The sequence below is a fragment of the Pseudochaenichthys georgianus genome, chromosome 20 (assembly GCF_902827115.2).
Source record: "Pseudochaenichthys georgianus chromosome 20, fPseGeo1.2, whole genome shotgun sequence".
NCBI lineage: Eukaryota > Metazoa > Chordata > Actinopteri > Perciformes > Channichthyidae > Pseudochaenichthys > Pseudochaenichthys georgianus.
The window spans coordinates 5,496,355-5,522,165 of record NC_047522.1 but is presented as its reverse complement, the minus strand read 5'-3'; the positions used below and the strand labels follow the sequence as shown (position 1 = coordinate 5,522,165).

General features: G+C 47.2%; 1 long non-coding RNA gene across 2 annotated transcripts in view; it reads right to left on the bottom strand.

Annotated features, from left to right (window-relative positions):
* The window catches only part of LOC117465465 (uncharacterized), a 79,842-nt gene extending 62,626 nt beyond the window's left edge, over positions 1 to 17,216 (bottom strand). For both annotated transcript variants that reach the window (XR_011645098.1, XR_004554187.2), the window contains exons 1-3: positions 17,096 to 17,216; positions 15,565 to 15,636; positions 15,359 to 15,462 (exon numbers count right to left, since the gene is read on the bottom strand). This is a non-coding gene — a long non-coding RNA (uncharacterized lncRNA). The remainder of the gene's footprint in view (positions 1 to 15,358; positions 15,463 to 15,564; positions 15,637 to 17,095) is intronic.
* Between the last annotated feature and the right edge of the window lie 8,595 nt (positions 17,217 to 25,811).

Genomic DNA, 25,811 nt, shown 5'->3' with positions numbered 1-25,811 from the left:
GGTTCCCCTTTTTAAAAAGGGGGATCAGAGGGTGTGTGCCAATTACAGAGGCATCACACTACTCAGCCTCCCCGGGAAAGTTTACTCCAAGGTACTCGAAAGGAGGGTCAGGCCGATTGTCGAACCTCAGATTGAGGAGGAACAATGCGGATTCCGTCCTGGTCGTGGAACGGCGGATCAGCTTTTTACTCTCGCAAGGATCCTGGAGGGGGCTTGGGAGTACGCTTATCCGGTCTACATGTGTTTTGTAGACTTGGAGAAGGCGTATGACCGAGTTCCCAGGGAGTTACTGTGGGAGGTGCTGCGGGAGTATGGGGTGAGGGGGTCTCTACTCAGGGCCATCCAATCTCTGTACTCCCAAAGCGAGAGCTGTGTCCGGGTCCTCGGCAGTAAGTCGGACCCATTTCCGGTGAGGGTTGGCCTCCGCCAGGGCTGCGCTTTGTAATCCTGTTTGTAATATACATGGATCGGATTTCGAGGCGTAGTCGTGGGGGAGGGGGTCTGCGGTTCGGTGGACTAAGGATTGCACCACTGCTTTTTGCAGATGATGTGGTTCTAATGGCTTCATCGGTCTGCGACCTTCAGCACTCACTGGATCGGTTCGCAACCGAGTGTGAAGCGGCTGGGATGAGGATCAGCACCTCCAAATCTGAGGCCATGGTTCTCAGAAGGAAACCGATGGACTGTCCACTCCAAGTAGGGAATGAGTCCTTACCCCAAGTGAAGGAGTTCAAGTATCTCGGGGTCTTGTTCTCGAGTGAGGGAACAATGGAGCGTGAGATGGGCCGGAGAATCGGAGCAGCGGGAGCGGTACTGCAGTCGCTTTACCGCACCGTTGTGATGAAAAGGGAGCTGAGCCAGAAGGCAAAGCTCTCTGTCTACCGGGCCATTTTCGTTCCTACCCTCACCTATGGTCATGAAGGATGGGTCATGACCGAAAGAACGAGATCACGGATACAAGCGGCCGAGATGGGTTTCCTCCGCCGGGTGGCTGGTGTCTCCCTTAGGGATAAGGTGAGAAGTTCGGTCATCAGGGAGGGACTCGGAGTTGAGCCGCTCCTCCTTCGCGTCGAAAGAAGCCAGTTGAGGTGGTTCGGGCACCTAGTTAGGATGCCACCTGGGCGCCTCCCTAGGGAGGTGTTCCAGGCACGTCCAGCTGGGAAAAGACCAAGGGGTAGACCTAGGACCAGGTGGAGGGATTATATCTCTTCGCTGGCCTGGGAGCGCCTTGGGATCCCCCAGTCAGAGCTGGTTGATGTCGCCAGGGAAAAGAAAGTTTGGGGCTCTCTGCTGGAACTACTACCCCCGCGACCCGACCACGGATAAGCGGGAGAAGATGGATAGATGGATGGATGTTTGACATCAAAGCTCCAACTCTCCTCGTGTCTCTCTGAGTCCTGACTCTCCATTGCTGCAGAAGTTTCCCTTACAAATTGGCGTTGTCGGCAGGATACCAATACATCTTCAGAACTGTTAAGTGTCATTTCAAATCTACATTTGGACATTGCCTTACCAGAATCTGTGATTGACGGTATCCTAAAATTACCTGTGAAACTGAGCGGTTGTGTTTCATTTTTGGTTAATGAACATTTGGCTGATTGTCTCTGTGTAGCTGCTTGGAACGGAAGTACCATACAAGCATGCACAGCTTATGTTCAGAGTAACCTTAAAGAAATACATCAGTAAAGTGGAGCTTCTGTATGAAAGCAATGTAAAGATTTGTATTGGACAAATCGCCGAATTCTGGGGGTTTCAGCCGCCAACACAGCAGTTAAAAATAAGCAGCCCGAGATATTTCCCCCCATTGCCTCTGTGAACACGGCTCTAGCAGCAGCCGCGGGGGTGTGTGTAAATATCCCCCCGTTGTTGGGTGGCTGCAGCCGTGCAGCTGAGAGGAAGAAAGTCACAGCCTTTTTGTCTATAGCTTTAACTCTCACCACCGCCATCTCTATTAAAAACGAGATGGTCTAAAAGCACTCGTTGTCTGTGACCGTCTTCTGCATTGCTGGTAAGACCGGGGCAGCGCGAGACGCGTGCATCACCCGATGCGCCACAGCTCTCTACTCTGCTGGAGGAACATTTCCTACGTTGCTTGGAAGCGTTGCCTACGTTGCTGGACCAGCTGGTGGCGATCCGGGGTGCATACATAAAATTATAGGCTAATTGATCACGGGTGGGCAGTGGCAAGCAAGGTGTAGAACAAAACTGTGTTTCATCGTTGTGATGAACTCGATGGCGGGTGTATAGGCTGGTCGTGTAGGACTACAGTTAACTGTGCTGTTGTTTGGAGAGAAAGGGTAGCGGAAAAAAGTCTATGTTCTCCTGGTCGGGGGATCATAGCGCCACTAGAATAGAGTAGTGGTGTTGCAAGAGGATAAGCTAGTTATCGCTTTTGGACGATCTTCAGGCACGATCTTAGCACTTGTACAAGGGTGGATGCGCGAGTAGGTGCTCCATTTCTATAATTCCCTACCCCCTCTGAAACCTCTTAATTCGAACTAAATTGAGCTGGATGAACTTTGCTGTCGCGCTGGTGTTTATTGCGAGTTCATGTTTGTTTGTCTAATTGTTTCTATATTGGTTTGCCTACCCGCCGTCTTGTGTATGCTTTGTAACAACTAATAATGAATCAGTCCATAGCCAGGGTAAAATGAACTAAACTTTAGTTATCTCACCAAAAGTAAATGACTTGAGAAAAATAAATAATGTAAAGATGTAAAGCAAAATTATATATTGTAGTATAAATGTGCTACAAATGTGCTGCAAAAAAAAATGAAAATAAATAGCAAAAGAGTGTTTTTATGTCCTGCATCTGTCTTACACCCTGAGACCCTCAGAGGCATCACTGCTGGTCGTAAATACCGGCCTGAGGAGATCAGGGTTGCAACAAAAATCTGTCTGCTCAATTAGGTCAATGTTGTATTATTTGTTTCACTTATTCTTAATCTATGTATTGTATGGTGATAATGAATGAACAAAAAAAAAAAACCGTAATGTATTGAACACATTCCGAAACAAAGCAGATAAGACAGAACTAGACTCAGACATAATACTAATTGTGGTTGAAACCTTTTGCGCTGTTGCTGCAAAATGGAAACTTTGTTGATTGTCTATTCCAACTGGCCACTGGAATCAGATAATTGATATAAGTTGAAGTTCAATTACAGTTTTTAAATATAGTTTAACATTCTTTATTAAACTGTTTCAAATTATTTCTAGTACAATTGGTCTACAGACATTACTACAATTCTAATAGTTGTTAAACTACTGAGCTTATGAACAATAGAGTAAAGGTCGCTGGTTAAGCCAGGATCAATATATTTGTGGAGGTTTTTATTGTGTGCATAATAAATGTATTAAATGAATTGAGCAATTTTTTTAAAGGAGTATAATGTTGCAATCTCTTTAAGATAAGTAATTGCAGTTCCAAGATATATGTTGTTTTCCCTGGGCCTCTCCTTCACAAGCCCACACAATAAATCATGAGACTTCCAAATGCGAACAGACAGAGCAACTAAAACAACTAAGGCAGCAGTGGTAATAATAACATTTAATAGAAATATATAAAAGCATTAATTGTGTAGCAGTCAGTTTATAATTTTTGCAGCACTGTTGAGCATTTTGAAAATGTATTTTCATGCCTCTGTGCAAGGCTTAGTCTTTCTATCTGTATAGCCACTGGTGTAGTAACTAAGTAACTAAGTTCATAAACTCAACAAGTACTATACTTGGGTACAATTTTGAGATACTTGTACTTTATTTAAGTATTTAAATGTTTTGCTACTTTGTTCTTCTACTCCACTACAGTTCAGAGGTACATGGTGTACTTCTACTCCACTACATGTATTTAATACCTTTAGTTACTTTACAGATCTGGATGAATGATGTGAAATCTAACCAAGTGTTGAATCAGACTTTAGTTCCACCTGGAGTAAATCCACCAGCTACCCTGCAGTCTACAAAGTCATTCAAACTAGCTGCACCTTTACCAGCTTTGAGAACACTTTCATGATCAATCATTATAAAACATATCATATTCTGAAATGGACCAATCTGCATAATGACTACTTTTACTGTCGCTACTTTCACTATATTTTGATGAGAATACTTTTATACTTTTACTTGAGTAACATTTTGAATGCAGTACTTTTACTGTAACATAGTATTCATACACTCTGGTACTTCTACTTTTACTCTAGTACAAGATCTGAGTGCTTCTACTTTTGCTCAAGTACAATATCTATACTTATACCACCTCCGTTTATAGCCTATGAAAAAAAAAAAAAAAAAAACTATTAGAAGACGAAGGCTAAAGATAACATTAGCAGATAGTGACAATGTATGTGTCACAATTCACATGTTAGGTCACGTTTGTAGTTTTGTCTGTGTTGGTGTTTTTCTTGTCTTTGGGTTTCCTGTCTTATTGTGTTAAGTGTTCACCCCCGTTTCCTGCCTGTCTGCTTTCTGTCTGTTTCCCTCCCTGATTACCCGATTGTGTTCACCTGTTGTCCTTGTGTTTCTCCTCCCCTGCCCGGCTGTTTCTCGTTGTCATGATTACCCCTTCTTGTATTTAGTCTTGTCTCTGTCTGTGTTCAGTGTTGGGTCATTGTTTGTTGGTGACGGAGTTCACCGGAGAGTGTTCTGTTCTTTATTTGTCATTTATCCTTTATCCTTGAAATAAAGGGTTTCTCAAAAGTTATCTGCATTTGGGTCCTGCTTCCTTCACTCATCCGTGACAGAATGACCCAACCAGAAATGGACCCAGCAGACGATCCTTTTGAGGTGGAGCTGCAACATTTTTCTTTTCCTTTGGAATGTTGCCACGATTGGTGGAAGGAAGCGTCCAGTGTTCGGCTGAAGGAAGCCGCCCTGGTAGAGGCGCACCGGTTGGCGATGGAGAAGCCCGACTTGGTGGAATTCTTACCTGACTGGATGTTGGACTTCCTCTGGAGGTGTGATTTTCAGCCTGCTGACTACAGACGTCTCGGAGTGGTCCGTCTGGGGTCAACCCATGCTTCTGTCCCAGTTCCTGCTCCTATTCATGAGTCTTATGCTGGAACTCGTCAGGCTTATGGAGGCCCACGGAGCATTCAGGCGGCTGCTAAGAGGAGTCGTCGCAAGGCCAGACAAGGAGCCCGGGCCCCAGCAGCCATGGTCCCAGTACAGGCGCCAGCAGCCATGGTTCCAGCCTCAGTCCTGGCCCCAGCAGCCACGGTTCCGGTCCCAGCAGCCACGGTTTCGGCCCCAGCAGCCACGGTTTCGGCCCCAGCAGCCACGGTTCCAGTCCCGGCCCCAGCAGCCATGGTTCCTGCCCCAGTGCAGGCTCCCGCAGCCATGTTTCCGGCTCCGGGTCCGCCCCACACAGTCATGATCCGGGCTCCAGAGCTGGATCATACAGCCATGTTTCCGGCTCCAGGGCCGGCCCCAGCGGCTATGGTCCCGGCTCCGGGAGCGCCCTATGCGGCCATGTTTCCGGCGTCGAAGCTGGAGCTTATAGACAGGATTCTGGCTTCAGCAGCCATGTTTCTGGCTTCAATTCCGGTCCCTGCAGCCAGGGTTTCGGCCCCAGTTCTGGTCCCAGCAGCCATGGTCCCGACCCCAGCTGCCTTGGTTCCAGACCCGGATCTGGTCCCGGCTGCCACGGTCCCATCTCGGGTTCCCTCCTCTGGTTCCTCCTCGAGTCCCCTCTCTAGTTTCCCTCTCGAGTTCCCTCTCGAGTTCCCTTCTCTAGTTACTCTTCTAGTCCCTCCTCTAGTCTCTCCTCTAGTCCCCTCTTTAGTCTCTGTTCGAGTCCCCTTTCTGTTTCCATCTCAAGTTCCCTCTCCAGTTCCCCCTCGAGTCCCCTCTCGAGTTCCCTCCTTTAGTCCCTCCTTTAGGCCCTCCTCTAGTCCCTCCTCGAGTCCCCTCTCTAGTTCCCCTCTCGAGTTCCCTTCTCTAGTTACTCCTCTAGTCCCTCCTCTAGTTTCTCCTCTAGTCCCCTCTGTAGTCCCTTCTCGAGTCCCCTCTCTGTTTCCATCTCCAGTTCCCTCTCGAGTTCCCTCCTTTAGTCCCTCCTCTAGTCCCTCCTCGAGTCCCCTCTCTAGTTTCCCTCTCGAGTTCCCTTCTCTAGTCCCTCCTCTAGTCTCTCCTCTAGTCCCCTCTTTAGTCTCTGTTCGAGTCCCCTCTCTGTTTCCATCTCAAGTTCCCTCTCCAGTTCCCCCTCGAGTCCCCTCTCGAGTTCCCTCCTTTAGTCCCTCCTTTAGGCCCTCTAGTCCCTCCTCGAGTCCCCTCTCTAGTTCCCCTCTCGAGTTCCCTTCCCTAGTTACTCCTCTGGTCCCCTCTGTAGTCCCTTCTCAAGTTCCCTCTCTGTTTCCATCTCGAGTCCCCTCTCCAGTTCCCCCTCGAGTCCCCTCTCCAGTTCCCTCTCGAGTTCCCTCCTCTGGTCCCTCCTCGAGTCCCCTCTTTAGTTCCCCTCTCAAATCCCCTCTCGTGTTCCCTTCTCTAGTCCCCTCTGGAGTCCCCTCTCCAGTCTCCTCTCGAGTCCCCTCTCCATTCCCTATTCAAGCCCCTACGCAAGTGTCGTTGGAGGTCCCGCCGTCTACTCCCCTGCCGGGGGTCCTGCCAACCCTGTGTCCTGTGCCGTTGGAGGTCCCGCAGAATACTCTTCTGCCGGGGGTCCTGCCAACCCTGTGTCCTGTGTCGTTGGAGGTCCCGCCGTCTGCTCCCCTGCCAGGGGTCCTGCCAGCTCTGTGTCCTGTGCCGTTGGAGGTCCCGCCGTCTACTCCCCTGCCGGGGGTCCTGCCAACCCTGTGTCCTGTGCCGTTGGAGGTCCCGCCGTCTACTCCCTTGCCGGGGGTCCTGCCAACCCTGTGTCCTGTACCGTTGGAGGTCCTGCCGTCTACTCCCCTGCCGGGGGTCCTGCCAGCCCTGTGTCCTGTGTCGTTGGAGGTCCCGCCGTCTACTCCCCTGCCGGGGGTCCTGCCAACCCTTTCTCCTGTCCCGTTGGAGGTCCCGCAGAATACTCTTCTGCCGGGGGTCCTGCCAACCCTTTCTCCTGTCCCGTTGGAGGTCCCGCCGTCTACTCCCCTGCCGGGGGTCCTGCCAACCCTGTGTCCTGTGCCGTTGGAGGTCCCGCAGAATACTCCCCTGCCGGGGGTCCTGCCAACCCTGTGTTCTGTGTCGTTGGAGGTCCCGCAGAATACTCCCCTGCCGGGGGTCCTGCCAGCTCTGTGTCCTGTGCCGTTTGAGGTCCCGCCGTCTACTCCCCTGCCGGGGGTCCTGCCAACCCTGTGTCCTGTGTCGTTGGAGGTCCCGCCGTCTACTTCCCTGCCGGGGGTCCTGCCAACCTTTTCTCCTGTCCCGTTGGAGGTCCCGCAGAAGACTCTTCTGCCGGGGGTCCTGCCAACCCTATATCCCGTGCCGTTGGAGGTTCTACCGGGGGCCCTGCCAGCCCCATGTACATCACCGGTCTCGCCGGGGTTCCTGCCAACTCCTGGTCCTTTTCCGTGGGGGATCCTGCCGAAGCCTGTCCGACCGGCTCCGGTTTCTGTCCGGCCGACACCGGGTCCTGCCCGATCTCCGGAACTGGCCCATCAGCGCTTTCCTGCCCGGCCTCCTGATCCTGTCCGGTCGGCACCGGCTCGAGCCCGGCCCCCTGAGAGCCGCGGTCTTCGCCCTCGAGCCCGGCCCCCTGAGAGCCCGGCCCCCTGAGAGCCGCGGTCTTCGCCCTCGAGCCCGGCCCCCTGAGAGCCCGGCCCCCTGAGAGCCGCGGTCTTCGCCCTCGTGCCCGGCCCCCTGAGAGCTGCGGTCTTCGCCCTCGGGCCCGACCCCCTGACTCTTCCTGCCGTTGCCTTCGCCCTCGGACCCGGGTCCCTGACTCTTCCTGCCGCTGCCTTCGGTCCTCCATGGTCCCCACCTTGGACTCTGTTTTGACCCCGGGCCGTCCGCCCGAGACCCCTTCCTGGTTCTCTGCCTTGTCCCCGGGCAGTCCGCCCGAATCCCCCTTTTTGGACTGTACCTTGCCCCCCCGGCCGTCCGCCCGAGACCCCTTCCTGGTCCTCCGCTGTGTTCCTGGGCTGTCAGCCCAAGACCCGTCCTCCGGACCCCCTCCGCCCAGGGGTTCTGTCACAATTCACATGTTAGGTCACGTTTGTAGTTTTGTCTGTGTTGGTGTTTTTCTTGTCTTTGGGTTTCCTGTCTTATTGTGTTAAGTGTTCACCCCCGTTTCCTGCCTGTCTGCTTTCTGTCTGTTTCCCTCCCTGATTACCCGATTGTGTTCACCTGTTGTCCTTGTGTTTCTCCTCCCCTGCCCGGCTGTTTCTCGTTGTCATGATTACCCCTTCTTGTATTTAGTCTTGTCTCTGTCTGTGTTCAGTGTTGGGTCATTGTTTGTTGGTGACGGAGTTCACCGGAGAGTGTTCTGTTCTGTATTTGTCATTTATCCTTTATCCTTGAAATAAAGGGTTTCTCAAAAGTTATCTGCATTTGGGTCCTGCTTCCTTCACTCATCCGTGACAGTATGCTAGTTAGCTAGCTCAACGATTCCTTAAATAATATTGCGACAGAAACATTTTTCAGTTCACATCACGCTCTGCTGCTCGACAGGGAGCTCTGCTCTGAACACCTGAACGCCCCGTTCTAACAGCTGTTCACCAGCGGTCCAGTCTGTGCCACAGTGACTCCGGACCACACAGTTAATATTAACGAACGCACCCGTAGGTAATGTAGCTGCTGAAGCTATACCATCTTCGCGGAGCAGCAGAGCCTTATTATACATCCATGAGCAGAGCCGACAGGCAGGAAGACTCGAGCACACAGCTCGCGCTTCATTATAATATGTAAAAAAAGAACACCATGAGTGTCATGATGGCACATAACAGGTCGCGGCCGCAGATTACTCCGGGTCCCAGACCCCCCCCACACCCCAATAATATTTTTATTGCAGATCTACATGACTCACACAAACGACCTATTTTGGATTCAAAACGGCGAATTTCGCCAAAAGGTGACAAGTTTACATCCCTGCTTGTTATCCTTTTCATTACAGAGCTGGGAAAATTGTGTATTGATTAGATTCTGATCGGTGCAAGTCCAATTTTAACTGACTTTAGTTCTAATGTTAATGTTAATTTGATTTCAACACAAGTAATTATTTAAATTAACTCAACATTTCACATGATGGATTAGTGTTCCACATTTTTCAAACTAATTTGTTTTATGATTAGGCCAATGGTAAAGAGAGACATTGATGACCCTGTGTCCTTTTTTGTTAGTACGTCGTTCCATTTTGTCTATGGCCTCGGACGGCTTCACGAAGAGTCACCCAGTTCTGCCCTGCTACAGTCCGGCTGAGTGCAGTCACAGAGATGCTATGGCTGCTCTACATGACATTAATGGTCTGGTCCGAGAATGGACACCATTTCCTGCTCCCAGATAGAATGACGCTCCTCAAACTGAACATTACAGCCGTTGATACTGTCTCACGTGGGTCTGCTCCCCTCCACCGAGCGATGAACTGAAAGCTTGACATCTGCTTTGAACACTTGGAAGCCTCCCTGTCACACCAACCCTTGGGTCAGTCGGATGAGACTAACGGCTTCACTTAGGGCATATGGGTCAGAAATATGACTCTCGTTACCACAGAGTGGGTTGTTTTTTAAGGCTATTCATACTGCTATGCTGAAGATGCCTGTAAGTTGGCAAGCTGTTAAAAGCCCCTACTATTTTTAGTATAGGCCTGATGTCAAGGGCCTCTTACTGTCTAATTCTGCATGTATTCACATTATATGGACCATGTTTCCACCTGGTGAAACTAGAGGCTGCACAGAATTCAGGCTACAATACAACCATTCTGTTTGGCTCTAACGATTCAATTGATAGATTCTACATCAAAACATTTCGTTTTTATTGTTTCCAATGATAACGTCACCTTAAGTGGAGGAATGCAAACCTGTTTTCAAATGTAATGGCCCGTCCACACAGCGGCTGACGCTTGCCGGCGGGCGTGTCTGAAACTCGACCAACAACCAATCACATGAATCTCCCGCCCCTGACACACAAGCAGCGGTTTGATTGGCTAGAGCTTGTACTGGCATATGATTCGATTGGCTGACGCTTCTGCCGAGGCGTCAAAAGTTGAACATTGCTCAACTTTTGCAGCGAGCCACGCCAGCTACGCTCCGCGTCGCTTCCCACGATGCATTTCGGCTAAAAGTGACGTCACCCCATTCAAAGTGAATGGTGAAGCGTCAACGCACGCCGCTGTGTGGACGGGCCGTAAGGTTTTGAATTTGTTTGACATTTCTCAGTAATGACACCTTCAGACGCCCACTATTCATGCTATGCCTTCAGTGGTAACTCAGATGTTAAGGGGGTTGAAGCTTTTCCTCCCAAATCGGCTTTGCTTTGTTTTGTTTTTTTAACAAAGGTATGCATTTCCTGTTTTTTGTTAGCTGCGCACAGGTGATACTGAGAATTCTCGAGGAATGGATTATGATCTATACCATGCTTACATGGACTCGTATGTTTTATTTCATATCTAACAGAAGTGAGAGAAGAAAGACATGGGAAAGTGAGAAGAAAGACATGGGAAAGTGAGGAAAGAGGGAGATGAGGAAAGAGGGAGATGAGGAAAGAGGGAGATGAGGAAAGAGGGAGATAAGGATGAGAGAGAGATGAGGAAGATGAGAGGGATGAGGAAGAGAGTATAGAGAGAATAGGGAGAATAGGGAGAAGAGGGAAGAGAGGGATAGGAAAGAGAGAAGAGATATTTGCGAGTTGCATACTGATACTGCGTCTTCTCGATTAATAGCTTATAGACGATACCATGTTTAAATAGACTCCTACGTTGTTGTTATTACATATGTGACATATGTAAGAAAAGGGAGGGGAGAGTCAATTATATTGAGTAATTGATTTCATATTGGAACATTCATTTCTCAAACCTATGTTTTATGGAAGAGGAAATGTATTTCTGATAAACTAATCTTTTATCAAACGGTAAATGGTGAATTAATATAACATTTAGAATCATTGAGAAGAGGTTCTATCCACAGGGACTAGCTCACATTTAACAACAGACCTAAAATGATGTTTCAAGTTTTAAACGTTTAAACCTTCCTTTCCAGGTTTTTACAAAAGTCTTTGAATATTTGCCTAATGTTTCCTTTTCAGATTGTTAAACATTTTGAGAATTGTTTAATTTTCCCTTGAGATTTTGAAATGACATAATGATTGATAGTTGAAGTAATGTAATTATGTTATCATGCCATAGTCTTTTGATTTAATATGTAATGAAGTAAATGTAAAGTAATCCTAAAATTGAGGACACTGTAACTTTGCAGATTACAAATTGATCAAATCACCACTGTGAATGTATACCTTAACTGTGATTGTATACCTCACCTGGATCTCTTATGATCCTATGTTTTAAATGCATTTGACTAGTGATTGCCTTAAACTAAATCTTTGAACTGCAAGCTGGTTTTGATTTTATAGTTTGATAAGTGAGATCAACTAATGGTTACATGTTAAAAACATATTATTTTAAAGAAGATGTTTTGCTATTATGCGTCTGTGTTTTATGTGTGTTCATTATTATGCTTTTGACAACAGATGATCCAAACATTGTTGAAAGATGATTTTCTACTGTGATTGTCTGTATCAATCATTGTGGTTGAATGTTTCAGTCTTATTCTACTTTGTGATGTAAATTGATGTACGGTAGGGGTGTAACGGTACACGTACTCGTACCGAAATTATTCGGTACGGGCCCTTCGGTTCGGTACACGTGTGTACCGAAGTGTACCGAACGAATATAACGTTAAACGTAAAAAATTGAGAACGTGAACAACTTCTTGGAAGTAATCTCAGGTGCTGCGTCGCAGCATTCAGAGTAATTTGCTTCCATTGTGTTCAACGCGTCATAGAGCGAGCAAGTCAATTCATTGGACGAGCTGGTCAGAGGGATGCGTTCAAATGTAGTCAGTAATTTGAGGAACTGTCGAAATGGCGAACGCAGATAAAGTTGAGCTCGAAAATCCTCCAGCATCATTGAAGTCTCCGGTTTGGGAACATTTTGGTTTCGCAGTTATGTACAAGGATGACGGACAAAGACAGGTGGACCGAACCAAAGCTGTTTGTCGGCATTGTTCAACTAAAATTGGTTACGCGGCTGGCAATACATCAAACTTGCACACTCATTTAAAAAGGTATCACCCGAACGTGAATATCACCGGTACCAAAAGACTGAAGTGCAAACCCAACTCCCGCTAGCATTTGAGCCTCCACCACTCGCAAAAACTTCAGACCGAGCCAAAGCTATTACAAACGGCAAATATCCTTATGTTGCCATGTTAGCAAAGCGCTACCTGGCTGTATCTGCTACCTCTGTCCCTAGCGAGAGGGTGTTCTCCACATCAGGAGACATTGCTAGTGCCAGCAGATCTGCCCTTTCGGCAAGCAATGTGGACAAGTACATCTTTCTTTAAAAAAACATGAAAATACAATGACAAGCAAGTCCTAATGTCAAACTGGCTGCTTAGGTACTAGTACAGTACAGTACAAATACAGATTATTTCAGTTCATCAAAAAGCTGCACCTTAATGTTTTATTATATTTTGTATTTATTTGAGTGAATATTCAGTTTAATAATAATTAAAAACCCAAAACTAATAGTTTATGTTTTGTGAGTACTAGTACAGTAAAGTTCAAATACAGATTATTTCAGTTCATCGAAATGCTGCACCTTAATGTTTATTTTATTATATTTTGCATTTATTTGAGTGAATATTCATAGTTTAATAATAATTAAAAACCCAAAACTAATAGTTTATGTTTTGTGAGTACTAGAACAGTACAGTTCAAATACAGATTATTTCAGTTCATCGAAATGCTGCACCTTAATGTTTATTTTATTATATTTTGTATTTATTTGAGTGAATACATTATTCACAGTTTAATAATAATTTTAAAAAAATATGTTATGTTTTGTGATAATTTTTTATGCTGTACCGAACCGAACCGTGACCTGAAAACCGAGGTACGTACCAAACCGAAATGTTTGTGAACCGTTACACCCCTAATGTACGGTGAGACCACATTCAAATCTGAAGACACCTATTGATTTAAGTATTGACCAAATTATTATTAGACTAATGTTTTCAGGTTATCAAAGATGATAAAAACAGTGGACTGTTAGAGAATATTTCTTCTCTCTCTCTAAGTGTCAAATAATAATTCTTCCTTACTCCTAAGATATATAACTTTATTGCCTGTTGACGTTTTACGACCGAACCCTAAGTCTGTTATCTGTCTTAAGGAATGGAAAGTCTCAGCTATTGTTGACATTACCTGTTTTATGACCGGTCAACTCTCGGTCACAGAGCCATAGAGTCCGATAAGTGATTCAGTGCCTCCAGGTGTTCACGTATACCTTCCCCCAATATGTGGGTTGACTCTTAGTGAAGCTAGTTAAAAGGTCTACCAAGATGAGAGGGTGATCAGAATTGACATGACAACCCACCCGTGCAGTCAGAACCTTTTGCTGCTGTGACTTGTGATATGAATTCTCCGGCCGATGCTTGTAATAAACTACCAGTGTTTGACATCAAAGCTCCAACTCTCCTTGTGTCTCTCTGAGTCCTGACTCTCCATTGCTGCAGAAGTTTCCCTTACAGATACCATATGTTATTGTTCTTTTCCACAATACTTCATCATGATTTGCCATCACATGGTTCAGTTCCTCTTTCCTCACACTTATTTTATCTTTGCCACTGGGCGGAGTCCAGACAGAATAACATATGCAAGTTATTTTATTTTCAATTCATGTTTTATTTATTCTTCTCAGGAGTTGTTTCTGTCTGGCCAAAACAGAATAAAGGTCAGATTTATGGATTGCTGCAGTAATGCTTGTCTTTGTGGAAGGTTTACTCGTGTCTCTAGAGCAGGGATGGGCAAATGGCGGCCCGCGGGCCGCATGCGGCCCCCACCTCCTCTTTTTGTGGCCCTGAGATTAATTTCTAAACAACGTAATTAATTGAAAAAAAAAATGAAAAAAAAAATTTAAATATATTTTTTATTTGTTTTACTTGTAGTTCTGATACCGTCCACTAGACTCCTAGTTACGTCGCGAGCTTCGTACATGATTTCAAATACCGCAAAATAATCTGTGATGCATTTTTGTGTATTGTGTTTGTTTCCCGGGGAAACCCTCACAAGAAACACCGGCTGTTGTTATGCCTGCTGTGAGACGTTAAGTTGCCTCTTGTAATTATGCCTTTACAAGCTTAAAAGTTGTATTTATCATCTGAATTTGGCGAAACAAGTTTAATATTCTTACCAAGACTTTGTTTATTTGAAATCAGATGACAACAAACTGTCACGGACCCTGCCGTGTTATCTATGATTACTACGCTTTTCATTCATAATTTCAGCGGGAGGGAGGGGGAGTGGCGCTGAGGAACAGCAGAGTGCGGGCTGACAGGTGTCTGTGTTGACACTCCCCTTATTGTGGAATAAGGGGAATGCAGAGACTGGCTACAAGTGTTTTAGGTTCAAGTTAGACAACTAATGTCTGGGTTAGTGTTCATGACTTCATGTTTATGTCATCTTAATGGTTAATCTCAATACACACACATTTTCCGTGCTTTCCAATAGTTTAAAATAGTTTTATTCCACTGTTTAATAACCTGTTCAATATAAACATGCCACTTGTAAAAATGAAATAACATTTCTGTGAACTGATATGTGTTTAGTGAGCTTATTAGAGGATGTTCCCTTTGATTGTAAAATGTCAATGAAGATGTCAGACTTAGTATATTTGTTAATAATTACATACAACACATGGAATGTTTGTGTGTGTGTTCCAAGTGAATATGCGGCCCCCTGGTGGCCAGGACATCAATGATGTGGCCCCCACCACCATCAAAGTTGCCCATCCCTGCTCTAGAGGAACTCTAAAGCTCTTTTTGGTCACCTGCCTGACCAAGGCCATTGTTGCTTGGTTACAGAGTTTAACCTGACAGCAAACGTTTGTTTTCTGGAGCCCTGAAAACATAAAAGACTTCACAAAATCTATAATATTCAATCATTTCAGGTCTATGGAGGTGAGGTCTTAGAAATGTTGTATGGGGAATGAGACAGAACTTTCTAATTCAGCAGATATGCACTTTATTGGACACAGACATGCTTTTTTCAGGCAATAAGGAAATGAACAGTTTGTTGCATTACAAGTGTGAAAAGGGTTGATATTGGGGCATAGCCATTTTCTTAGTCTGTTCTTCACCTCTCTGTTTACCAGCCAGTGTCATTAGGACACTGCACATGAAAGCCATGACGGATATAAAGAGAAAAAAACTCTGAAATGGAAGATTGAGTTTACCTTCCTTCCTCGTTACCCTTTTGTTTGCCTTCCATTCCTCAAAAGTCAGCGTAATATCCATCTGGCTCTCTCCCACCTCTGCTGCACCTTCTTCCATCTCTCAGCTTAAAAGACACAAGAAGAAATGATTACCTTTGCCCAGAGATATCAGGCCCTGACTCAAACTCATTTGGAAAGCAGATGCTCATACATCATATTTCACTCACCATAATACAAATCTGATTAGCATGACACCGGCTGAACCATGACAGGCCAACTTAGTTTGAGGAGTTTTTACTCTGTTAATGAAACAGCAAACGTTAGTGTTTTCTTTTTCAAGTTCTGCAACCTCAGGCTGTCAAAGCACTGGCTCTCAAACATTCCACACAGATATGAGTTTCTCAACTCAAATGTCCATCCATCCATCCATCCATCCATCTTCTCCCGCTTATCCGTGGTCAGGTCGCGGGGGTAGCAGTTCCAGCAGAGAGCCCCAAACTTTCTTTTCCCTGGCGACATCAACCAGCTCTGACTGGGGATCCCAAGGCGCTCCCAGGCCAGCGAAGAGATATAATCCCTCCACCTGGTCCTAGGTCTACCCCTTGGTCTCTTCCCAGCTGGACGTGCCTGGAACACCTCCCTAGGGAGGCGCCCAGGTGGCATCCTAACTAGGTGCCCGAACCACCTCAACTGGCTCCTTTCGACGCGAAGGAGGAGCGGCTCAACTCCGAGTCCCTCCCTGATGACCGAACTTCTCACCTTATCCCTGCGGAGAAAACCCATCTCGGCCGCTTGTATCCGCGATCTCGTTCTTTGTATCCGCGATCTCGTTCTTTCGGTCATGACTAAACTCAAATGTCGACTAATTAAATTAATTAATAGGGCAGGTTTATGAAGATGTCACTTGCAGCCGCTTTACAGGGTTTTATTAATTTGAAAAACACTAAAAAAGCAATTTAATCTAAATTTCAATATTAATACTTATTGAAATTAAAACCAAATAACAAAATAAGAAATCTCTTTTTTTTATTTACACAAATTGTATTTTTCAATCTTTTAGTTTATAATTTGTTATCTTATATTCTTTATTCTATTAATTTTTTTCTTCATGGAATATGGAACATGAAATGGATTTAAGGCATACATAGAGCCAATGTAGGTCAATACAACAATTCTAGCTCAATTGAAAATGATGGTCAACACTGTAAATATAGTATTCATATCACTAGTACAAATCTTAATAGGATGAAGACGTAATAAATGTTATTTTTGCTCTTGTCTAGTGAACATGTCACCTAATGTTAGCACCAGACGGCCTGTGACATCGAGCTACAATTCACTCAGTGGTAAATTCACAGAAGGATCGCACTGATTTTACTGACACAAAACCTCCACAAATAAGACAACAACAAACTGTGTATTTCTTTAAGCAACCCCCATGGCGAAATGCACCCCAAACTAACCCCCGGCATTTGAGAACAATACTGACGATATCCACAGCTTTCCTTCTCTTGCTGGGTAAAGTATTTACACTAAATCCCAACATGCTTGAGATTCTGAGTGAGTGTGACATAAGGCTTAAGGCTGTGCAGTGACAGCAGAGCATACTGTACACACTGGCAGGCATTCATCAACAGTATGTTTGATATGATTAAGCTTATGGACACACAATGTGCTACTACGCTGGAATGAATCTGACATGACATATCCAGAGTAATAACATCAGGAATCCTTTGCATTCTATCAGCCATTACTTACTCATTTAAAGGTGACATGTCATGCTTTTCCGGTTATTACCCGTCCCCTTGTGTGTTATGAAGGTTTTTATGCATGTAAACGGTCTGCAGAGTCACCATGTAGGGAGTAAAACTCTAAAACAGAAAATACCTCCCCAAAACGCCTCGTTGGAGATACGTCACTGTCCATTTGATTCTTCCGGGGACATGATGTCATGTTGTCCCCGGAACGAAATGGACCAATCCGTGGAGCCGTTACGTTACGTCCGCGGAGCCGTTACGTTAAGCCCCTGCTGATTGGTCCAAATTGACCAATCCACGGACTTCCTCACACACTCAGTGCATGCAGCTCTGCTGATCTCTCCTCCCTGGCTGCAGGCTGATAACAGACAGTTGGGATCGCGGCAAAATTCTCTCTGCAGACCCATTCTCACAGCGTTTATCAACCTTTTTCTTTCTCAATATCAAGCCACACTTATTGTTTTTACACTTATTGTTTTTACTACTTGACTTTGTGTGTGCTCAGGGTGAGTTTGGCTGTGTATCGCTAAACAAGGAAATCACACCTCCACGGAGCTCAGCGCGATTCACAACGTCCCGACCAATCGGAGCACACTGGGCTCATAGGGAGGGGGGGGCAAGAGCTGCAACTGTCACGGATGAGTGAAGGAAGCAGGACCCAAATGCAGATAACTTTTGAGAAACCCTTTATTTCAAGGATAAAGGATAAATGACAAATAAAGAACAGAACACTCTCCGGTGAACTCCGTCACCAACAAACAATGACCCAACACTGAACACAGACAGAGACAAGACTAAATACAAGAAGGGGTAATCATGACAACGAGAAACAGCCGGGCAGGGGAGGAGAAACACAAGGACAACAGGTGAACACAATCGGGTAATCAGGGAGGGAAACAGACAGAAAGCAGGCAGGAAACGGGGGTGAACACTTTACACAATAAGACAGGAAACCCAAAGACAAGAAAAACACCAACACAGACAAAACTACAAGCGTGACATAACATGTGAATTGTGACAGAACCCCCCCCTCAAGGGACGGATTCCAGACGTCCCTAAAAAAAACAAAACAAAAAAGTCCAAAACCCCAAGCAGGGTGGGTGGAGGGGGTCCGGAGGACGGGTCTTGGGCTGACAGCCCAGGAACACAGCGGAGGACCAGGAAGGGGTCACGGGCGGACGGCCCGAGGGGCAAGTTACAGTCCAAAAAGGGGGATTCGGGCGGACTGCCCGGGGACAAGGCAGAGAACCAGGAAGGGGTCTCGGGCGGACGGCCCGGGGTCAAAACAGAGTCCAAGGTGGGGACCATGGAGGACCGAAGGCAGCGGTAGGAAGAGTCAGGGACCCGGGTCCGAGGGCGAAGGCAACGGCAGGAAGAGTCAGGGGGTCGGGCCCGAGGGCGAAGACCGCAGCTCTCAGGGGGCCGGGCTCGAGGGCGAAGACCGCGGCTCTCAGGGGGCCGGGCTCGAGGGCGAAGACCGCGGCTCTCAGGGGGCCGGGCTCGAGGGTGAAGACCGGACAGGATCAGGAGGCCGGGCAGGAAAGCGCTGATGGGTCAGTTCCGGAGATCGGGCAGGACCCGGTGTCGGCCGGACAGAAACCGGAGCCGGTCGGACAGGCTTCGGCAGGATCCCCCACGGAAAAGGACCAGGAGTTGGCAGGAACCCCGGCGAGACCGGTGATGGACATGGGGCTGGCAGGGCCCCCGGTAGAACCTCCAACGGCACGGGATATAGGGTTGGCAGGACCCCCGGCAGGGGAGTAGACGGCGGGACCTCCAACGACACAGGACACAGGGTTGGCAGGACCCCCGGCAGGGGAGTATTCTGCGGGACCTCCAACGGCACAGGACACAGGGTTGGCAGGACCCCCGGCAGGGGAGTAGACGGCGGGACCTCCAACGGCACAGGACACAGAGCTGGCAGGACCCCCGGCAGGGGAGTAGACGGCGGGACCTCCAACGGGACAGGACACAGGGTTGGCAGGACCCCCGGCAGGGGAGTAGACGGCGGGACCGCCAACGGCACAGGACACAGAGCTGGCAGGACCCCCGGCAGGGGAGTAGACGGCGGGACCTCCAACGGGACAGGAGAAAGGGTTGGCAGGACCCCCGGCAGGAGAGTATTCTGCGGGACCTCCAACAGGACAGGAGAAAGGGTTGGCAGGACCCCCGGCAGGGGAGTAGACGGCGGGACCTCCAACGACACAGGACACAGGGTTGGCAGGACCCCCGGCAGGGGAGTAGACGGCGGGACCTCCAACGGCACAGGACACAGGATTGGCAGGGGAGCAGACGGCGGGATCTCCAACGACACAGGACACAGAGCTGGCAGGACCCCCGGCAGGGGAGTAGACGGCAGGACCTCCAACGGGACAGGAGAAAGGGTTGGCAGGACCCCCGGCAGGGGAGTAGACGGCGGGACCTCCAACGACACAGGACACAGGGTTGGCAGGACCCCCGGCAGGGGAGTAGATGGCGGGACCTCCAACGGGACAGGAGAAAGGGTTGGCAGGACCCCCGGCAGAAGAGTATTCTGCGGGACCTCCAACGGGACAGGAGAAAGGGTTGGCAGGACCCCCGGCAGGGGAGTAGACGGCGGGACCTCCAACGACACAGGGTTGGCAGGACCCCCGGCAGAAGAGTATTCTGCGGGACCTCCAACGGCACAGGACACCGGGTTGGCAGGACCCCCGGCAGGGGAGTAGACGGCGGGACCTCCAACGACACTTGCGTAGGGGCTTGAATAGGGAATGGAGAGGGAACTCGAGCGGAGACTTGAGAGGGGACTCGAGAGGAGACTGGAGAGCGGACTCCAGAGGAGGGGCCAGAGGAGGGAACTCGAGAGGGAACTCGAGAGGGGACTCGAGGGGGAAACAGAGAGGGAACTTGAGAAGGGACTACAGAGGGGACTAGAGGAGTAACTAGGGAAGGGAACTCGAGAGGGGACCCGAGGAGGGACTAGAGGGACTAAAGGAGGAAACTCGAGAGGGGACTCGAGGGGGAACTGGAGAGGGAACTTGAGATGGAAACAGAGAGGGGACTCGAACAGAGACTAAAGAGGGGACTAGAGGAGAGACTAGAGGAGGGACTAGATGAGTAACTAGAGAAGGGAACTCGAGAGGGAAACTAGAGAGGGGACTCGAGGAGGGACTAGAGGAGGGACTAAAGGAGGGAACTCGAGAGGGAACTGGAGATGGAAACAGAGAGGGGACTCGAGAAGGGACTACAGAGGGGACTAGAGGAGAAACTAGAGGAGGGACTAGAGGAGTAACTAAAGAAGGAAACTCGAGAGGGGAACTAGAGAGGGGACTCGAGGAGGGACTAGAGGAGGGCCTAAAGGAGGGACTAAAGGAGGGAACTCGAGAGGGGACTCGAGGGGGAACTGGAGAGGGAACTTGAGATGGAAACAGAGAGGGGACTCGAACAGAGACTAAAGAGGGGACTAGAGGAGAGACTAGAGGAGGGACTAGAAGAGTAACTAGAGAGGGGACTCGAGGAGGAACCAGAGGAGGGAACCCGAGATGGGACCGTGACAGCCGGGACCAGATCCGGGTCTGGGACCAGATCCGGGTCTGGAACCAAGGCAGCTGGGGTCGGGACCATGGCTGCTGGGACCAGAACTGGGGCCGAAACCCTGGCTGCAGGGACCGGAATAGCAGCCAGAAACATGGCTGCTGAAGCCAGAATCCTGTCTATAAGCTCCAGCTTCGACGCCGGAAACACGGCCGTATAGGGCGCTCCCGGAGCCGGGACCATAGCCGCTGGGGCCGGCCCTGGAGCCGGAAACATGGCTGTATGATCCAGCTCTGGAGCCCGGATCATGACTGTGTGGGGCGGACTCGGAGCCGGAAACATGGCTGCGGGAGCCTGCACTGGGGCAGGAACCGTGGCTGCTGGGGCCGAAACCGTGGCTGCTGGGGCCGGAACCGTGGCTGCTGGGGCCGGAACCGTGGCTGCTGGGGCCAGGACTGAGGCTGGAACCATGGCTGCTGGCGCCTGTACTGGGACCATGGCTGCTGGGGCCCGGGCTCCTTGTCTGGCCTTGCGACGACTCCTCTTAGCAGCCGCCTGAATGCTCCGTGGGCCTCCATAAGCCTGACGAGTTCCAGCATAAGACTCATGAATAGGAGCAGGAACTGGGGAAGAAGCAGAGGTTGACTCCAGACGGAACACTCCGAGACGTCTGTAGTCAGCAGGCTGGAACTCACACCTCCAGAGGAAGTCCAACATCCAGTCAGGTAAGAATTCCACCAAGTCGGGCTTCTCCATCGCCAACCGGTGCGCCTCTACCAGGGCGGCCTCCTTCAGCCGAACACTGGACGCTTCCTTCCACCAATCGTGGCAACATTCCAAAGGAAAAGAAAACTGTTGCAGCTCCACCTCAAAAGGGTCATCTGCTGGGTCCATTTTCGGTTGGGTCATTCTGTCACGGATGAGTGAAGGAAGCAGGACCCAAATGCAGATAACTTTTGAGAAACCCTTTATTCCAAGGATAAAGGATAAATGACAAATAAAGAACAGAACACTCTCCGGTGAACTCCGTCACCAACAAACAATGACCCAACACTGAACACAGACAGAGACAAGACTAAATACAAGAAGGGGTAATCATGACAACGAGAAACAGCCGGGCAGGGGAGGAGAAACACAAGGACAACAGGTGAACACAATCGGGTAATCAGGGAGGGAAACAGACAGAAAGCAGACAGGCAGGAAACGGGGGTGAACACTTAACACAATAAGACAGGAAACCCAAAGACAAGAAAAACACCAACACAGACAAAACTACAAACGTGACCTAACATGTGAATTGTGACAGCAACGAGTCGTTTAGTGGAGAGAGTGAATACACATACTTTACAGAGATGCTGTATGCGAAACCAATGTGAGTTTGGAAAATTGCACAGTATAAATCTATTCTAGTAGACCTCAACAATGGAATTATGATCAGTGGAAATGGCCATGACATGGGACCTTTAAAGGAATCGACAATTTAATATAAACTGAGCTAATAACTACACAATTTTACCCTGAAGCCTTAGTCTTTAAGGAGATAAGAGTTTTGGATTCTTTGGACGAATATGATGTATTGTACCGTGTTTTGATAGTAATTTATTCCATTGCCGCCTGTGGGGCTGTGACGAAGATGGCTTCGTCACTGTGGACTGACGGCTTCGGGCCTTGTACTATTGCACATGTGCTTTTATTTTGAAAAGTGTTTCCCTTTCCCCATGTCTGTTACTCCTGATTGTGTTCACCTGGTGCCCTGTGTTGTCTCCTCCCCCCCCCCCTCACCTGTGTCTTGTTGTGCTGATTAGTATGTAGCTATTTAGGCTCTGTTTTCCCTGTCTGTGTAGGCTGGTAGTGTGGGTGAGATCCTTGTGGCTGGTGACTGTGTTCACCTGGGCAGCATTATTGAGGCTGTGTATCCTGTACCACAGCGATGAATAAATGCCCACACCGGGTTATATTTGAATTCTCTGCCTCTGCCTGCTTGCTTGGTCGGGCCGCTCAACGGTCAGCTTCACAGGGGCATGTAACGTTTTAGCGTGAATACTGTCACTTTGCTACAGTAAGGGTGAGAGCAGCCTTATCCTTAGGAGATATGTCTGTGAGGGGACTTATTCATAAGGCCAAACACGGAAGGTCATATACATGTTACTCTGGTGAAATGCAACGGAATGTCATTCAGGGAGGCTGTAGGGTATGCACATACATTACAGCTCTACACAATGCAGTTATACATTGAAGAACCGCTGCTGTGGTCCCCGTCAGTTTAACTAATACACTTATGAGACGGAGCCAAAGCCAATGCTGAGGCCAGAAGTCAAACATGTCATGAGAAACGTTTACCAAAAACATGCTCGGCTGGATTTGAAAACCTTTTTATTCTAAAAAAAAAACTGGTGGTCAAAGATGGTAAATAAGTAATTTTCTACAACTCATGCATGTTTAACTGTTGATTTGATAAGCCAGAAATGAAATGTGCAATTTGGTAAGACAAGGTTTAGTTAACATCTAGTAGCCTGAACAAGGACGATTAAGGTGCAACAGATCTTCCACAATGTTAAAAACGACCCCAATGTAGGACCAATTCCCTGAACTCAGTGCAAGTCATGGACAAGCTCTGAACACTCTGGCATTTTAAATTAATTGTAAACATTCACTCTAACTAAGAGCCAAGGGAGAAAAAGAAAGATAGCTTAACAGCAGTGAATGATTTATGGTAATTATTTAAGTCGGTGTGTCATTGCCACAAATGTGCAATAGTTTCACTTCCTCTTTAGCATGCTAGTACATTGTAATTATCATTATCAAGATGTTTCTGAGTAACCACTCTCTTCCCATGATACATTTCTTCACTAATTGCAATGTCTTCCAGGAGGACAATGCTTGTATCTACACGGCGTAAGTGCAGTGAACTGAACAGCATGATAATGATGTTGAAAATATAGCAATTTATTTTCTATAAACAGGCTTCCAGTCTGAGCATTAGGGGAGATTTTCTAGGGGGGTTTGAGAATAAATCTTCCATATTATTTGTGACACACATTGTTAGAAAGTCCAATGGAGGTGAGGTCCCCTGATTCCTGTGTGATAGGCTTAAAAAAAAAGGTAAATAGGTTTTACATTCGAACAATTTTTTGTATGCATCTAAATACTTTGACATACTTTTTTTTGGAATGTATTCGAAGGTGAACATAATCATTAATTGGTAATGAACTTGTAAAATCCCTTGGAAAATGATTGTCTGTCTGTCTTATTTGATCAAACGTTGTGTTTCTTTTGCACTAAAGCTTCAATGATTGGGACATTAAAACAACTCTCTTTTAGTAAAGACACATCACTTCACAATAAAAAGGACAATATATCATATTTAAGGACAAAGTTTAGAAAACGTTCCTGCCTCTCTTCAGCCGTCCTTGTCTCTTTCTGTCTGTCAGGCTCTGTTAAGGGGAATTAAAGGGAAGCAGGTGCTCCTTGGTGCTTTTGCAGTCACAAACTAACTCTCCTCAATCTGAGAACCAAAGCTCAACTTCACCCCTGCCTGCCCTAAACTCCGACCAGCTGAAGCAGGCTGCTACTTTGTGCAGAACAGTAGACCAGAAGAATACCATTCTTTAAATCAATGAATTAATCTGTTTTGATTGCTGAGGCCACGATGCGCCTGGCTGTCTTGAGCATTATTTGTGTAGTCTCTCATCTCGATGGTGGTTAATGCTCGCAATAGATTCCTGTTGCAAAGCTTCGAGTTTCTTGTAGATGTTGAAAGAGAGAGTGACACTGGACAAGAGAGGGCAATGAATGCAGCAGCGCATAATCCAAGCATTTGAAAAGCAGCATTTCTTTGCATCATTAAAAAGCTTAGTGTATTTTAGTTTATGTAATCATTCTGTAGGTAGTGGGCACACATTATTCATGTGTGGTCATGGTGAGGATCTTTGCCCTCTAAGGTTTTTGCTCCAGGATTTACCCAGAGGCATCACACAAACACTGAATACATTGAACTGATGCTAAGTGAGAGAGAAATGCATACAAAGAGGAGAATGGGAACTAAATATCAAAAGACAACAGAATGATTTAGAAACAGAGAGAATTTCCATTAAAATTATAATACTGATTTAACTGTTAGACTTCCCTTGAATGTGTTGGGAAGCATCTGGACAGAAATGAATCTGAAAGGTTATACAATCACTAACAGGTGGTTAGGCCATGATATGATGGAATTGGTATTAGGAAAAGGTAAAGTCTCCCACATGCTGGAGCCCACAGGCAAATCATTTAAGCGAAAGTCACTTATCTAATCTGTATTCTATATTTTCCATGCATGGCTAACTGCTATTAAACAGAGCATGGCTTACTGCAGGACAGCCCAGTCACAACAGTTTCCTCCGGCGATGTTTTAAATACACTCTGCATTTTTAGATGTACCTGCACACACAAGGTCACACACCAAGGAACTCTCTTGCCGGTCACATATCTGTTAAGAAAAGAAAATGTGGATAGAGAGTTGTTATGAATAAGAAATGATACATTCATGAAAGATTTACCCCTGTCCATACTGAGATTTTAGGTTCCGACTTTGTGTCACTTGCAATGTGCCGTGGCCTCAGTGATGACTTCAGGTGTGGTGGCCGGGCAGCTCAGACTTTTTTCTTTTTGCGCCGTAAGCAGATGTCGTGGTACCTCAGTGGGCAGGCAGGACAAGCTGACGAGGTGAAGGTATGTGCCTTACTCATGCCACAAGGTCACTGGGAAAGTAAGTCCTTCTCTCAAAAAGCCTATGGGTCATTTAGGGTTGCTAGTACACTGTCATATTTTACTATTTAGGTCCAATCTGTAAAACACTGACATCAGTCTGATCTGAAGACTGTTTTTCCCACTACATGATAGTTACATGTGTTGCTCAGCAGGATAATCTCCATATATAAACTCTCTATATAAACTCTCTATATAAACTTTTATAACCAAAGCGCAAATACAACTGCCAGAAATAAATCGCTAACGTTAAGCTACCAAACGTCATCATGATCACGTGACATAACATCACCACCGCTAAGCTGAAGCCGGACTCATGTTCGGCGTGATGACGTTTAGTAGTCTTATTTAATAACTTTATGACAGATAGAAGCTTCAGACATTCAAGAGTGGGTTATTTACTGACATCATTCATGTCGGAGAACAAATCAAGAACATTTCCTAAACTTGTGTTAATC